The sequence below is a fragment of the Lissotriton helveticus genome, chromosome 5_1 (genome assembly GCF_964261635.1).
Source record: "Lissotriton helveticus chromosome 5_1, aLisHel1.1, whole genome shotgun sequence".
In the NCBI taxonomy this organism is placed as follows: domain Eukaryota; kingdom Metazoa; phylum Chordata; class Amphibia; order Caudata; family Salamandridae; genus Lissotriton; species Lissotriton helveticus.
Genome location: NC_136065.1, coordinates 1,754,773,814 through 1,754,792,173, shown reverse-complemented (window position 1 = coordinate 1,754,792,173; position 18,360 = coordinate 1,754,773,814).

Sequence of the window (18,360 nt, the reverse complement as noted above, 5' to 3'; positions counted from 1 at the left end):
GTATTGACTGTTGGTTAATCAAACTTGAAAGGAAATATTACCAAAATTATGCATAAAACCTTTGCATAAAAGCTTTCATAAACTTCCCTGGAAAGTTAGCCTGCTTTCTAAAACACAATGGTTGAACAAGGGGAGGATTTAGACCAGGTACCTAATAGGACTGGTGAGGTAGATGCAGATGCAATACATTTTGCACCCAAATTAACACAAACTCTGACAGTTAAACTTGTCAAACATGGTTTATCTCTGAGAGGAGGTGTAGTAATATTCGTGATAGAGGCACACGAATATTTCAAAACAGAGGTATTCTACTCTTGGGTTACATTCCCAGAAGCAGATGCTGTAACAAGGGCTTACACTCCGTTTGAGGAGATTGAGATTCCGCTTACTTTCCAGGAACATATTTTCTGGTTTAATCGCGCCCTACCCCACACAAGAACAAAAGCAAGGCTAGGTCCTTTAGGAAGACCAGATGCAATATGGCCGGTATTAGCGACCTATGCACCACATCTGGACATTGACACATTTCCACAAATGAACTACTTGTTCTACTCCAGAGTTGATAAAACTCTACAGAAACATGACACATTTTGTCTTAAGGACACTAGCAGTCCAACCCACAGTAATTACACCAAATCCAGATCTTACACAGAGCACAGGTATTAAAATGACTCCACAAACATTACACGCAGTAATGGGCAAAGTGCCCACAAAACGTGAACAAATTCCTTTCTGGGTAACTCAAAAAGGAGTATTTTCAAATTCAACACCATTTGAAAAACATAGAATGTTAACAATCTGTTTGCCCATGGAAATTACACCACAGTCGATGATTGCACCCCTTGGGGTACAGTCTTTGCTGCCATATATGCCAGAACACATGGTATTCCTTCATTAGCAGTATTACAAGATGTATTAAGACAAAGATACACTGACTATGGAGCAGAACCTGCCCTAAACTTAGGGATGAAGTTAATAAATAACTACAACCAGGTGTCAGCCATAATACTAGCTAATATTAAAGGGGAAGCAGCATCAGTGGCAAACCGCAAATGCCTAAGGTAAGTCGGCCTGTAATCCAGGAGGCTGAACTACCCATAATAATTGAAACTGCGTATGCAGAATTAGGCAGAGATAGTTTGGGGGGGAAAGCTTTAAAACCTCAATTACAGGGCAGTCCTGAGAAGGACACTATTAAACAAACACCTACTTCTTCTAAAAAGAAGTGGGATTAAAAAGTAAACACTAAAGACAAGAGATCACAATTTGAGGTATGTCTCCTCCACAGTAGCCCTCTGAAAAGAGGTACAACCTTATGAATAGGAAACCTGACAGGTATCAGGATACTGATACACATTCCTCTTGTTTCCTTTCCTTTCAGGGCTCGAAAAAAGGCTCAGAAAGAGAAGGACGATCAGAACACAGAGAGGAGCGCACATGGTCCAGAGACAAGCAGTGCACTCAAGACTTTCCTTCTAAAAAAGAAGATACGCAAAATCCAAAACCACAATTTAAGAAAAAGAACGTTGCGGGTCTGAAAATCAGACATGCCCAGAATTCTGAGGACACAGCTTCTGAACAAGGAATGGGCTCTGACGATGCTAGACAACGCGGCAGAATTAACAATAGCTTCCCTGAAACTGAAGGAATTTCTGGTGACAGCAGAGTTGAATGATTACATCACAGTGGAAACACCAGACACCAGGGTGAGCGTCCTACATAGGTTATATGAAGGAACACTCTGGCTGGAGGGGAACAAGCCCAGGAAGGTAAAAGCTCTCTTTTGAATATGACATCCTTTTAGCAGAACAAGATTGGCCGTTTGCATTCGTTATGGAGTGCCCCAGGGGAGAAAGCATAATTTTTCCTGCATTTTCCAACTATGTTCCCGTTCACTTAAAACATGCTTATGCGCAGGAGTCGGCAGTAGCTCAAGCTCCAACGCTGTACAAAAATCACACATGGAGGGATGAGAACTCAACCTACCATGTGACCCCGTTAAAAGATTCACCTAATTCTAGGAGGCAATATCCTATAAAGCAAGAAGCTAAAAAACAGGTCAGGGAGATCTTAGATCAACTTGAATACCAGGGGGCCATTGAAAAATGTACCTCTCCAATGAACAATCCTTTGTTTCCTGTCGCTAAACCCGGCAATACATATTGTCTAGTTTTAGATTATAGACATCTAAACGCGTGCACAAAGACATTTGCTATCCAAAATGCACATAGTGCCACATTAATGAATAACATTGTGCTAAAAAAATTCAAAACCACTTTTGATATCTCAAATGGATTTTTCTGCCAAAATATAGTGCCTGAAAGCAGGTATCTGACCGCCTTCAGTGCACTGGGGTCCCAGTGACAATTTTGTCAACTAGAACAAGGGTACAAAAACAGCCCAGGTGTATTTTCAGCAAGAGTAACAGAGTTACATCAAAAATTTGATGAAGAAGCATTGTCCTATGTGGATGATATTTATCTGACAAACGACGACTTAGATAGGCACTTGACCAGGGTAAGCACCATTATTATGGGATTTGCAGCAGAGGGCTACAAGTTCAACTTTAAAAAGTCGAAAATCGCTCACCTCAATGTCCTATTTTTGGGATATGAGCTGTCAAGTGAAGGCAAAAGTCTGGCAGCTAACTTTTTAGAAAAGTGTGTTCTGCTCCAGCCTCCAAAATCTTTAAAAAATTTGCAATTAATATTAGGATTACTAAAATTTGGCAGGACATACATTTTAGCTTACGCACAAAGGGTAAAACCTTTCTAAGAATTGATAAAACCTCACTTTTCAGTCAAAGATTTGACACAAGAACATACTAACATTCTTTGTTTACTCCAGTAAGACATGTTTGCTTCCAAACACACGTAAACGTACGCCACTTAAAGATCTGAATAATCACAGGTCAATGCGGGTACGCTTATTTAACTTTTAATGGAGGAGAAACTGTACCAATTGCATACAAATCACACCTGTACACAAATGCAGAAATGTGTTTCAATTCAACAGAAAGATCCTGACAGCAGGTCAGACAGCGGTAGCAAGAGAAAGAGCACTGGCTCAGGGGAAAACGCATTATTATCGTAACTCCAGTACCAGTTTTAGAAGGTGTTACAAAAGCCAGCATCCCAAATGCAAACGCGTTACATCCCAGGTGGATACAATGGGCTAATTCGCTTACTGCAACAGACGTTGAATACAGATTTGATCCCAGTTTAAAAACACAGGCATTCCTGCAATATGAACAAGAATATCCTCTACCTAATGAAATCTTGCCTCTTGTACAGTATGAATATATAATATACACTGACGGATCTGGGCAACTGGCCATAGGGAGTAAGCAGCAATATTTTTCAGCATGTGCAATCTTAAAAGGTCGCATGCATGATGCCAAGTTCCATCCTAGTTGCACAAAGACGCAATCTCTAAAAGACTGCACAGATCAGTTGGCAGAATTAAAAGCACTGATACTGGCACTTGTAAATACGGATCATGAATTTCCCACACTAATCGTACGTGATTCCTTTTACTGTGTACAGTCATACAGTGAGCACTTACAACATTGGGAGCAGAACGGGTTTAAAGATGAAAAAGGTGGCACATTAAAGCACAAAATGTTATGGGAATAGGTAGCGGAATTGAAATCCAAACTACCACGGAGTCACATGATCCATACGTGATGCCGTGCACATTGAAGGGAATTCATTGGCTGATGACGCCGCAAAGGGGACTGTATGCACATCTTCAGTAAAACGAGAATAGAAGGAGAAATAATGGTAGCTGTCATCGCATCACGCAAAGGCAGCACAGCAGTACTTACAAAATTTCCACTCAAATGCTCCCACAAATTAGATGTACAAAACATTCCATATGCTCAGATTCCTGGAGTGGGGGATAGAGTAACACCAAATATGGATCGTAGGCAAGGGTTAATACTAGCTGAACATGAGGGTTTGGGCTCTGCGCACTCAGACGTTACAGCGACTATTTCTTTACTGAAATAGCGCTATTGCTGGCCAGGGTTAACTACCCAACTAAAGACCATGTCTTGAAATGCTACATCTGCGAGCAGATGAAAGATTTCACCGTTGCATGCCTGGCACAGACGCCATTACTGAAGCATGTGTGTACTTGGACCACTGCGGCCCCTTACAAATGAACGGGGCTTACAGATATATCATGGTAGCAGTGGATTCCTGCTCAAGATTCCTATGGGGATGGCCAAAGCATTCTGCTGACGCTCAAACAATTATAAAAGATTTGCGAATCTTTATCGGTCCCTTCGCAGTTAGCACGTTATACTCTGACCGCGGCCCTGCGTTTAGCTCTCGGGCTTACAAAGAGACCATGGAATGAATGGGCTAGCATTGCGGTTCTCATCTCCGTATCATGGTGAGGGAAATTCTGTTGTGGAGAGAAAATACTGGGACTTAAAGCAGTCTTTAACAGCTAGGGTATTAGGCAAGGGCGGTAGTTGGGTCACACACCTATATGAGGTTCAGTGGGCATTAAACAACCAGCCAAGAAACTCACTAGGAGGTTTCAATCCATATGAGGTCCTTTTTGGGACACAGGTGTAGGTACCTGATCTTTGATTGTGAAGGCGCAGTGGCGGATGAAAAACCATTTGATATCCATGATTGTTAGAAATGGGATTTCCAGCTGGCTGAGGCTTGCGCCAAAGTCAGGCAGAAACCACCATTCTACGTCAGGGCAAGGGAGTTAAACGCCAAAGATAAACCCTGCTCACCCCCTTGGTAACTTGACACGAGCAGTAAGGCTAAACTCGGAGGCTATGTAAGTAAGTGTTTGCGCACGCACCCCCAACATCACACTAGGCACACCGCAAAAGGAACTCCACACCAGGTTATATAAAAAAAGCCTTTGTATTATAATAAAAACACATCAGATAGTAATCACACAATATACACTGTGCCAACTGACACAGGCAATATTTACAAGGGACTATTTACACATCACAGGGCCGTGTGGGCCACTGTCAGAATTAGCACTTGGTAAAGAAATAGTAAAAAGTAAGAATACATATGAATTTAGAACACAGCCAGTAATCACTGGCAGACACTATACTCAGCGTCAGCCTGTAATATTAATCAGAACAGGCACAGTAACACATAAGGCGAGAACTCTATTCTGCGCCAACCTCATAAGCAAATAGGATAAACCATAATCTCCTAAACATCAGGAAATACACTTAATCACATAACCTGCAGTAGGGAATAAATCAAACCTAGACCACAGTAGAAGTAAAACAGTAGGCAAAACCTATCAAGTATAAAAGCACATAACCTGTAGTAGGGAATAAATCAAACCTAGACCACAGTAGAAAATTAAAACATAAGGTAAAACCTAAGAATCACAAAAGCACATCTATGAGCATAAATCAAGGTGCATAAATCATTCAACAAACATTACATTTCCTAGCACCTATATAAATAACCTTAGGGCCTTGCGCCCTATAAAGCCTAATAGTCCCCAGGGCCAACTGGCCATCTATAAGGGGCTCAAATGCCCTCTGTCCATAAAGTCAGGGCTGCTGTCTAAACAGCGACAGTCATGGGGGCGCACTTCACCAAACCTAAACGTGGCAGCTACCCACTACTTGCTGGGCAGCTGGAAGACTGAATGAAGGCCTAAACGTTGCAGCTGGCACTAAGGGCTGCACAGCTGTGCAGGCCAGGGTAGGGAGAAAGGAGTGCGTCTCACTCCTGAATTAAAGTACATGCCCCCCTAGAAGAAAGAACCTAAATGGTGCAGCTGCCCACTAATTGCTGAGCAGCTGTGAAATCAAAGTGTGGCATGGGCTCTTACTAGCCCTTTAAATGAATTGTGCAAAAAGGTTGGAGTCCTCTAGGCTCTGGAAATAACATGTGCACGCAGCATGGGGCCACACGGGGCTCTTAAAATACACATGCCCCCCTGGAGCACTCTGGCTCCTTAAATACATAATGGCCCCCAAGGTGGAGCGAGCCCCCTATCAGGCGGGGGCCGCTCGGGACACAAACAGGGACAACCACGGGCCCGACTCTGCTTCCGGGGCTCCCCTCACTCCTGGGAGCCCTGTAATCAATAATGTGCCCCTGGTAATGGAGCATCCCGCAACGGTGGGCCCGTTCCGGAGATGCGGCGAGAACGTCCCCGCCCAGCCCTTACTCACCGGGCTGCTTCCTTTGCGAGACGGTGTCACCAGGCCAGCATGTGGGGCTCCGTCCGTATCGCAGGAGACCGGCGAGGCGCTGCACAGCTTCCCCAGGCCGGGGGAAGCGGAAGGAAGGATTCGCCAGGCCCGCCCCGTCTTCTATTTCCGGGTCGCGCTAGGCACCGGCCCGGGGGAAGTTCTCTTGCGGCTCGGGCCGCGGTGGTGAGACACGGGGTGGGCTCCGGTGCAAAGTTAAATCAAAAGGCTGGGCATAATGCAGGGTGGGCACCTGCAAAGGCACTGATAAGCGGGGTGGACACCCGTTCAGATTTAAAAAATAAAACGAGGATGCATGGTGGGCACCTGCTTAAATCAAAATACCAGGACACGGCATAATGCAGGGTTGGCACCTGCTTCGAGTAAAATAAACAGCAGCACAGCGGACATGATGCAGGGTGGGCACCTGCAATGAAGGGGCCACAGGGGGAAACCCTGCACTATGGATTCCCTCTTACAGGGCCACAAAGGAAATGAGCACAGCGCTCCCGGGGCACTCAAAGGGCTGCAAAAAGGTCCTGGGGGCAAGGGAAATAAAGCTAAAGGTCCTGGAAAGTTAAAGGGAAAAGTCAAAGAGGGGTTCCAGGGCAAAGCAAAGTCCCCCAATCAGCCCATGCAAGGCAGAGGGGTCCCCCAGAAGTCCTCCAGGCATCCAGGGGCTGGGCAGAGCCCAGGGAGGCAAGCCTTCCCCTGAGCTCCAGCAGCAGCACGCCCCTGGCAGATTCCAGTAAAAGACAAGAACATTTACTTGGGGTCACAGCCCCTCTTTTATACACAGAAATCCTTTGATGTAGCAGTGTAGGCAAGGGGAGAACCAGATGCAACTGGTTCTTGAGCACTTTGTTTTCCTCAGCCACCCTTTCCATTCACTAGGCAGGCTAGGGTCATTAGACGCACCACAGGGGGCGGAGGCAGCATTGTGTGGGGAAAGCCCAGCCCTATTCATGTCCAAGGTGTACTCCTCCCTCACATCACTCATGCTAATCTCAACACTCACCACCTGGGCAGACCCATCATGACTCATGGAGCCAGGCTCACCAGCCAGCTCCAGCCAGTCACAAGCCAGACACAAATTACACAAACCTGCCAACTTCTAGAAGTGGCACTTCCACACTAGCTACTATAAATCCGCACATATCATCGCGCAGCATTTAATCTCACAAGTTCACACATACCAAACTTGACCTGGCACTCCCCACGCATCAGGAACTATCATGGACACACATATTCCCCATGCATTCCTATGGGAGGGCAGACCAACTCAGCACACACACTCAGAGTGCGCACGCACTTTACACTGGCCCACAGTGCTAAAGTGCGCAGAGGCCTAAAATCACTATCACCATGCCAGAGTCTAAAGGCAAAAAGTTTAGGGGTGAACCTGCCAAAAAGGCCCAAGTCCAACAATGATCATTTGGCTGTTTCACAGGATCTGAATGATTCCAGGACAAAACAAAGCAATGTCCATCTTAAGCAGACTGCCACTGAAGAAGTTAAGGTAGTCACAGCAAGACCTGTCTGTATCCCAAAAGTCGGGGATCTGGTCAGAGAGAAAATTGCGGACAAAAAGGAATTTGGACCCTCTTACAGAAAACCTGTACCAGTCCTTGCAGAACACGGAACACAAACTGTGCTGCTCTCGCCTCTTGCTGGAAAAAAAGAGAAAAGATTTGTCTCAATTGACTTAATCGAACCACACTATGTGGCTGATACTAAAAAGTAGGCCCAGTGGACTCCGATGCAGCAGACATCCTCCTCTAGCTACAATCCAAGAAGTTTAAATAGAAAGACTAATCACGTTTGAAGAGCTAATTATGGCGGAAATGGGTGATATTTTTGATAGGTTGCTAGACGCTGAAGGGCAGTACACTAATCGTTATTCTTGTGTTCTAATACTATTTATTGACGGTGCTAAAAGGTAGAGGAGAACCACCTGCCTCCCAAAACCTCTGATTGGAGAACCAACAGAACAAAGCACATTTCATGTACCCTAGCACACGTGAAGTTAATACAGTCTAAATCAGACAAAATTTATACAACAAAACGCGATGAGTCTTATTCTTTTCTCTTCTTTTTTGTTTAATCTGACATCCCGGAGTTCGGGGTCGATGTATTGTCAAGCCAAGCCAACACGTGTTTCGTCGCTTCTTGTACACATTAGAACATGCGAATTGTTCACGGCTAGGTTTAAAACATATATGATACATTGTCAGGAATTCAGTTGTTCATTTGGATATGCACCATTGTGAACAATTCCAAATAATGTGCACCCCGGCAGCAAAAACAACACCCAGTGTTGTCCTTAGTTATCTCATAATCAATACAGTCAAAAAAGGCCATTAGGACGGGTCAGAAGTACAAGTAGTGCAGCATTTAAGTGTGACTGAGGTGATAACATGGAAAATCACCACGTGCTCATGAGAAAAATTATGAGTATTGTGTTTTCACCATATTAGCCATATATGTTAAACTCCCTGTCATGAGGACCAAACGTGAGTCATGCTCAAAAGGACCAAAATCTCCTTAAGAGATGCACAATAAACTTAGATTCCCTGGGTTGATTTCAACACCCTAAGTAATGTGACTGAACTGTAAAAAGTTCTACAAACCAACTGAGAACAGACACACACAGACCTGAATATAAGGTCTTTGATGTATTTCTGCAAAATTATAAAAAAAAAGACAAAACTTGTATTGGTCTTAATTTAAAATTGGTAGGCCAACAAATTACTTTTCTCTTCTTTTCTCTTTACTTTTCTATATTAGGACCGGTAATAAAAGGGTTAAATTACCTTTCATGTGGCGATAATTCCAGGCCACACTGTCCCATAGCGTGTGAAAGCTTAATCCTTGTAGGATGCTGCAATGATATTCACTGGCCCAACACCAGCACTCCAAAATCTAAAATGGAATTAAATGGGGGCGGAGCCAGGTCGGCGACCAAGATGGTCGACCTGGCTCCCGGCTCCGTCGACCTTCTCCCCCTGCTGTCGGATCCAGCTGTCAAAGCGGCGCTGCCGATACATCTTCGGATGTCTGAAGGGGACCCGACCCGCCGAGAGTGACTTCGGAGGCTCTCCGAGCTCTGGGGACGGAGATATGCCCCCCGGCCGGGGTGGCCATGCGCGAGTCCCGTAGCCTGGACCTCGCATGATATTGTTGCTGGAGCGAGTGGAACAACAACGGCCGGAGGGACCCAGAGCATGCCGGTCACCCGCCACGGGTTCTACTCTGCTTTGCACACGGCCCTAACTTTCGCAGCTGCGAATCGTTTCCCTTTGCCGGACGGGAACTCCCCCCCTCCCTCGATTGCGGCTCTGCGGAATGAGAACATGCGAAGCCGCTCTTTGTCCCCCTGATGAAGCTCGAGTGACCCGCTTACAGCGGACTGTATCCTGTACTCCTGGTGATCGGAGCCGGTTGATGCACGTTGGCTTGGCATTGCTTGCAGGCACTGGGTGACATAGAGGAGACCAGCGATGGGGAGGTGGAGGTGGCTACCACATCGTGTGCAATCGGGGAGACGCTCGGACGATACCTAAGATGGCGGCTTGGTGTGAGCTCTGGCGGCACTTCTGACATGGACCCCGCTTGGAAACATCGTCCCCATGGAGCCGTACCCACCCGTACAGATAGTGACGCACACCTCAACTAGAGAGCGTAGATCGGATGCCCCCCCCCTGTGTAACGGTAGCGAAAAGTATGGATTGGGTTTATATGGTGATCAGACCCCGGCACACGTGGAAGTCTGAGAGAGCCTGATGGCCGGCACTTTCTACATGTGATTTTGGTTTAGTGACTCTCTCTACACTATTCTGGTAAGGCCCGGATGGGTGTCTCTACACGACCCTACCTGTTTTGGATTAATGAGAGTATGTGCGTGGGATTCTTTGGTCGTTCCGAAGTGCCTCATTGTCATGGTGCCTGGCCCATGGGTACATGGAGTGGTCGGAGATTCCGTCGGATGTGAGACTGCGGAGTCTCATCTGTTGCACCCCCCTTCTTTTGATTGCTGATATCGTCACGCAACCCAGACAAAGTGAACTGCTGACTCTTTCTGCACCGGACTTAGTTTTGCTGCTCGGGAAATGGTTGTGGGTTGTAAATAACTTTGGAGTGTGTCGTGTCCTGGTATATTACACGGTTTCCTACCTTCCTCCGGACAAACCTGTCTATTGTATTGTTGGCACTTTGATTGTTTGACTTTACATTCGAACTGACTGTGACGCGTCTCCAATTATGGCTGGGTGGGTCTGGATTGCAAAATGGTGGTTGTTCTCTTTGGTTACTGAAAGGGGGGGCCTTCATTGAGGGTGGGTGACTGGGTGAACTGACGTGGTAATTGCTGTCCTGTTTCGGTCGGTGTCCTGGACATTTTGCAATAACGCTGATATAATTGTAAACTGAGCCGGGGGGGGGGGGGGACCTGTACTGGAGACCCCCCATTATATTCTTTTCCTTTCTACCTCCTCTCTCTTCTATATTTCGGGTTCTAACTGGGCGATAGGCACGCTGCTAAGGGGGAGGCCATAGCCGTAGGCAGGGGTGCAGGGTGAGGGGTTGGGGGAGGGGTATTTTTGGTTTTTTTTCTGTTTCTAGGGCCTCTTTTTTCTCTTTTGTCTCTCTCGGCTTTACTTTACTTTTTCTTCTTCTCTTTTTCTGGGAATCGAGTACAAGGCTACTCTCTGTATGTCCTATAGGTTCAAATCGTAAGGGTAGATGTCTCTATGTAGTTTTACGTTGCAGCGGGCTTATGCTGTATTGGTGGGCGACTTGTTTGTTTATTGTTTATCCTGATTAATGCGAGTTAGCGCCAACGTCCTGCCTACAGTAGTCCTGCTTCTGAATATCCTGATTTATGATAACCATCTGCTTTTCTATTGCTCGATTGTGTGGCACCAGATCCTGTTCTTTCTTATAAATATAAAAGAAACCTCTTTAATCCTGGTACCAATATGGTACAGACAATGTCCTGTGCTGCATCGGGGTATTTGGGAGGCGGACTGGTGCATTCTTCTGGCATGATTGATTGCTCTGACCACTTCTTAACAACAGGCTGGCCGTGAGGGTTGTAGGCCCACGATTGTAACTGCTTTAAGTACCAATAAAGGTTTTAAAAAATTTTTAAAAATAAAAAAATAAAATGGAATTAATGCCCTAAATTCAATAATCAGGTCACTAGCGGTGATTGCCACTACACACGTTTTAAAGTTAGATGGAGATCTGAGTTTTTAACTTCTTTCAAACTATTCATATGTGGGGACGTGTGCGTTATCTTAATTATGGCTTTTATTTCTTTTCCAAAACTCAGATCCCCAATCGATACTGCTAAGACTTTATCCTTAGCTCATATGAATAATTAATGAGTACACTCTCCAGGAGGTACACTTCACCTCTCCCATCGACTCACAAGGTTTAATCCCCAAACATCATCCTCATACTGAACAATGGGTAACACACGTACATATACTGTATAAATACAGCACCTCTTGCTATCAGTAAGCAGGAGGGAACCGAGACTTCAAGTCCGACACACTGACCAGAGACACTGCGGCTCCGGCATTCCATCGCTCCAGCTGACAGTGGTCTAACCAGCCCTAGCGGGGTGTCCAACTCAAGTGCAGGACGGAGTCCCACACTCTCACTCTTGAAGTATGGGGGCTCGACTAAATCCTAGCAGTATTCTTGGCTCTTAGATTCTAGGCTGTTAGGGTATTAGGCTCTTAGGCTCATTAGCTCTTTCACATTTCATATTCATGTATATGTTCATGACTTGCAAAATGGTAGAGCAATACTATTCTTTTTTTATTCACTGGACTGCTGGTCCTATATCTCTGTTACTGTGTTACAGTTATGAAGGGGCACTTATTCTACATGGGAAGAACTACTGTACTATAAATTCTGATTGTAAACATGTTCAACTGTTTCTTCTCTGTATCTCTCTGACAGCAAAAACAAGCAAGCACGAGCGATTGGGTGAAAAGTAATATATTGTTTCCACGAGTCTGAGGTTATTGTGTTCTAAAGTTGCACAAACTAATCTCTCTAATAACAGGAGATTCTAGTGGCACTGCGAGCTAGCTAATGCGAACCATAGGCTAATATATGCGTCGAGGTGTACAGAATCAGTCTGCTACAGACCAACAGTATATGTTATCCGTAATCGTCGTAGGCCCTGCATGACAGGGTACTATTGGGACTACACTACAATGGTTGAATGAATGAATCTTTATTATATGATTACTGAAAATCTTATACAAAGTGATAGCATTTTTTAAAGGAGAGTAGATATAAAAACTAAAAGATAGCATAAACCATGCCATACAATTATATGGTATAAAAGAAAAAAATTATTGTTGCATTTGTCGCCAGGAAAAATTAACAACCTCCCCCAGAATGATGCTTGTGCAAAGTCAAAGCTATGAGATGCACAAGCATGCAATATTATAATGTGCAGACATGCATAAGATTAAGTTATACAGAACGGTTGACAATGATAGGTTTGACAAATAAAAAGTAGTACTCTACCCAAATCAATGAAAAATAAATGTTAAAATCACCAATTACGTGCTCAGTAAAGTGTCGGTCTATTTGGCGCATGACGGTGCAGAAAGCCCCACCAAAAGATTATGTAGGGTGCTAGATGGAAAAGCTGAACCGTGCAGCCCCTAGAGTGGTAAGACCTTCATCCGTGCAGGTGTGTGCCAAATATTAAAGTTATTATAATGCATGCCCTGTAAAGTGTTAGTTTGTTTGGTGAAAAAGAGTATCGCCAAAATTGTGTGGGGAGCTTGATGGAAATTCGGAACCATAATCGGGCCCTAGAGTAATCTATTCTTCATGCAAGCCAGTGTACGCCTTGGGAATCAGAAGTGCATGGTGCGTAGCTAAGATCGTCATAACAAGTTCGTGTGAGGAGCTCCCCCACTTGATGATCCCTTGGCCTTTAATGGGCTATGGCTTGTGAGTTACTGGCTTTTGTCTCTGTTGCTTGGGTAGTTCTCAAGGCCCTTGCTGCTTCTAATTGGAACTTGCCAATTTGTGTGAGGGCCGTTGGCTCTGTGATGATCAAAATTACCCAAAATTCATTTATAAGGAACAATTTCACTGCTGAGTTGCCTCTGAAACCATCCCGGATTGTGAGAGTCTTGCCTTTAACATCGAACTCTCACCCAACAGTTGCTTCTCAGGCACTCTTATTTACCGCCCCCCTGGCCCTTCGAAGCAGTTCCAGGAAAACGTACCCTCTAGTGTGGCCGATCGAGTCAGCACCACCTCCAATTTTACTCTGTTAGGCGACTTTAACCTTCACTTTGACTCCCCTTCAGACCACACAGCCGCCACCTTGGCAGACGATCTAGCAGCCTTGCAACTCACTCAACGTGTTACTACTCCCACGCACGTCAAAGGCCACCTGCTGGACCCTGTTTTCAGCAACTGACCTGATCTCTTAGCCGGTCCACTAATCCCTCTCCCCTGGACAGACCACTTCCTGGTCCCTATCAGCTGGACCTCGCTCAAACCATTATCAACTGTACCCACTACGAGGCTCATGCGAGCCTGGTCTCGTCTCGTGGTTGATAACTGGTCTCTCAAACTTGCCAGCACTCAACCCCGTGATCAGGAGGATCCTGACCTAGCCAACGAGGCCTACGTTAACTGGATCACTCAAACCCTAGACGCGACACTCCCAATAAGTAAGATTACGCTGAAGCGCCCCCACAAAACTGCCCCTTGGTACACGGAGGCTCTCAGGGACAAGAAACGTCTATGTAGAAGGTCGGAAAGACGTTGGCGTTTAGATTACTCGGTAGACAATAAAACCCGCTACCGAGAATCTATCGGCGAATACAAAGCTCAAGTAAAAGCAGCCCAGGCCACCTATTTCTCCAATAGAATACTGCTGGCCAAGTCAAAGCCTAAGGAGATTTTTCAGATCGTCAAAAAGCTAATGAATCCCCCCCTGCCCCGCAGGCCGAAAAATCCACCACTCACTGCAATAACGTTGCTGAGTTCTTCTATCAGAAAGTAAATACTATCTACTCAGCCTTCCCCCCTAAAAAGATCACCTCTTCAGTCCAATCTAATAAACCCCCAGCTCCCCCCTTTTTTTTTTTACCTCAACCCACTCTGACTCATTTTCTCCTACTAGACTCTACAACCCTTGAATCATTAGCGCATAGAGTTAAATCCGGCTCTCCGGCCGACCCAGCCCCGCCGTACATAATAATGGCTGCTTTTCAGATTACTGTGCCTACTATTAGGGAGGTATTAAATGCATCCATTACCTCCAGCACTGTCCCGACCGTCTGGAAGCAGGCCATGGTCAGATCTCTGCTGAAAAAACCCAATTTAGACCCGACTGACCTGGGTAACTACCGTCCCATCTCCCTGCTCCCATGGGTGAGCAAGGTATTGGAAAAACACATAAATCAACAGCTAGTAAGCTTTCTGGAAGATCATCACCTACTAGACCCCACCCAGATGGGTTTCAGACCGAAACACGGGACTGAGACCGCTATCCTCATGGTCACCGAGGAAGCTAGAAAAATCCTGGATCAGGAAGGATCAGTGGCAGTGATACTCCTTGACCTAAGTGCGGTGTTTGACACGGTCAGTCACGACACCCTACTGTACCGTTTGTCCTGCGCCGGGATTAAGGATAATTATTTACAACAAGGGGTGGTGAGGGACAGAGTCTCTGAATTAAGCAGAATACTCTCACCCAGTCAAGAGATCAGGGCTAGATCCAACACCGTTTTTTAGCTCATTGCACCATCCCAGTTTCAGAACCTGGCTGTATGCAAATTAGTCTGTTCCTGTCCCAGTGCATGATGGGAACAGGGCAAACCAAACTACAAAAGCCAATTCTTACACTGGGAAGGAAACAAGCTTCCGGGGACCGGTTTCTGGCATTACAGCCGTCTTCGGCCCGGCTTGCTTGAATCCTGATGGTGCAATGAGCAAGGGACTCATGTCTGAGTATACCCTTCCACGCTTAGGGTGGACAAAATTATTTACAACAAGGGGTGGTGAGGGACAGAGTCTCTGAATTAAGCAGAATACTCTCACCCAGTCAAGAGATCAGGGCTAGATCCAACACCGTTTTTTAGCTCATTGCACCATCCCAGTTTCAGAACCTGGCTGTATGCAAATTAGTCTGTTCCTGTCCCAGTGCATGATGGGAACAGGGCAAACCAAACTACAAAAGCCAATTCTTACACTGGGAAGGAAACAAGCTTCCGGGGACCGGTTTCTGGCATTACAGCCGTATTCGGCCCGGCTTGCTTGAATCCTGATGGTGCAGGATTAAGGATAAAGCCTGGTCGTGGTTTAAGTCCTTTTTAGAGGACAGATCTTTTAGAGTCTTTGAGGGCGAGTCCGTGTCCTCCAACAGACCTCTAAAGTGCGGAGTTCCGCAGGGCTCCTCTCTGAGCCCCGCACTCTTCAACCTGTACATGAGGCCACTGGCTGATGTCGTCCGTCCATTCGGGGTTAAGATCATCTCTTATGCGGACGACACGCAGCTGGTGGTCTCACTGGCGCAGGAGGCCAACCGGCCTGCGCCAGGTGGGCTTAGAGAATGCCTAGAGGAGGTGAAGACCTGGATGTCCTCTTCATCCCTCAAGCTGAATGGGGACAAAACGGAGCTGATGCTCCTAGGCCCCCCAGATCTCTGCCTCCCCGCCTCTTTGTGGCCTCCGTGTCTGGGTCTTCCTCCATCTCCCAAAGACAATATCAAGAGCCTCGGAGTGTGGTTGGACAGATCCCTGTCTTTCAACGTTCAGGCCACAAAACTGTCAGCCACCTGTTTTGGCATCATGAGGATGTTAAATAAAATCTTTCCCCTTCTTCCCATGGAAGCCAAACAGGTGGCTATACAGGGTCTTATACAGTCACGCCTTGATTTTAACAATATGCTCTATCTCGGCGCCCCAGAGTACACCCTGCGCAGGCTGCAGACAGTGCAGAACTGCGCAGCGCGCTTACTGCTCAAGATCCCTCGGAGACAATCAGTGAGGGCCGGACTGGTTAGCCTTCATTGGCTACCGGTTCACCAGAGAGTTCTTTTTAAGGCAATGTGCATAGCCCATCAAGCTTTCTGGGACACTGGCCCTAGCCTTACCCGCGACCTAGTCACCCACTACACTCCCAACAGAAGTCTTCGCTCCAGCCAGATCTTTCTAGCAGTGGTTCCGAGAATAAAAAGATCCAGATCGGGCGGCAGGATGTTCGCCCACAATGCGTCCAGAACCTGGAATACCCTGCCACTGCACCTCAGAGCCAATCCCAATCTCTCTGTGTTTCGTAAACAGTTAAAGACCTTCCTTTTCAACGTACCCCTTTAACTTAGCTAACCTCCTTCACAGCTCTCTGGTAGGTTCTGGTTATTTTTAGCGCTTGGACGCCTCCGGGCAGCAATTCGCGCTCTACAAGTCCACATCTAATCTAATCTAATCTAATCTTAGTGCCTCTTTGCATGTTCTCACGCCATTTTGCAAGAACAGAGTTCTTAGATATACTCTGCTTTGTTCCAGTAACACTGATGTGCTCTGCTGATTCTGTGTGATATTGACACAGGCAACATCCCTTGTTCACAGACGCCATGTGTTTCCAGTGTGTTCTGTAGTCCTGAATTGGCAATGTGAGGAGCATAGTTTTCAATATGTTCGGTTGGGCTGTCCTCCCCAGCCCTCCTTTCAAATAAGGTTGGCTTACCGCGATTTCATATGACTGAAGAAGGCTCTCAGTGGCAGGGATGTAGCTGATTTCTTAGAGATCATGCAACCTTGAGATGCATTTACCCTGTTTCTTTAACAGGCCTTAAAGGCTGGCCATTGTGTCGGTTACGGTCTCTGGAGGCCAGTTCAGGGTCTCATTAGCCTTTAAGAGGTACCTAGCCCAAGGACTGTTGTGGTCCTGGAAGAATACTTTTAGTACTTCCCTAATTGTGTCAGGGCCTGCCTCTGTCATCCTGTGGTGCAGTTTGATGATGTATTTTTTGCATTTGATCTCCATCATTGGAATATTGAACTTCAACCGAATCAGTGTGTGCCTGGTTGAGTAGGGAAGGTTGAATACCTTTCGGTATGACTTTATGTGGTGTTGCTCCTTTTTTCAGTTAGTTGGCCCTGAAAAACAAGGTGACCGTAGCTCAGCGTAGGTATCAGTTTAGCTTACATGACCCGTCGGAAACCCTCGACAGAGTGACTTTGTAAATGTAAATGTAAATGTACGTGACTTTGGAGCTTGAAGTTTAATTTACATAGCCTGTATGTATTCTTAGCCGCCTTTACTTCAACTGCCTTAGCCTGCAAGCTGGATCTCCCATTACCTATGAATTGTATTCCCAGATAGTTGTATTTGTTGGTGATGGTGATCCTTAATGGTCCAATATACCATTCCAGCAGATGCTTTTTGGGTTTGTGGCCCAAGACCAGGACCTTTGTTTTTGATGCTTTGGTGTGGAGTTTGTTATCCATATTGTACATGTGTAGTGCCTCCAATGCCCTTTTCATGCCAATTCTAGTGTGGTCCAATAATACCAGGTCATCAGCGTATTGCATGATAGGGAGTCTAAGATGGCTTAATTTGGGTAGAATTTAAGGCCCTGTGCACCGCCCACAAATTCCTCAACGGTCTTGGCCCTGCTATCCTGAGAGACTTGGTCACCCCATACAAGGCCCCTAGGTCCTTGCGCTCGGACAATGAGCGTCTGGCCAATGTCCCCAGATTTAGGAAGGCACGCACCGGCGGCCGACGCTTTTCTGTAAAAGCGTCCTCAGGATGGAACGCGCTTCCTCGCCCCCTTCGGCTCGAACCCAGCTATCTCACTTTCCGTAAAAAATTGAAAACTCTGCTTTTCCTAAAATAGTGTCCCTCTCCCCCTCTGGTCTCTACAAATGTTTCAGCGCGGGGATGCCTCCGGGTCACCAGGCGCTCTAGAAATCGCTAAATAAATAAATAAATAAATAAGATGTTAACTTTCAATAGCGCCTCGCCCAAGTCCACAGTGTATACATTAAACAAGGTTGGAGAAATCAGGGAACCCGGTTTTAACCCATTGATGGTATATATTTTGGCTGTCACATGAGTCTGCGAGTGCTTGGTGCAAACCCATGTGTCTGTGTGTAGCATCC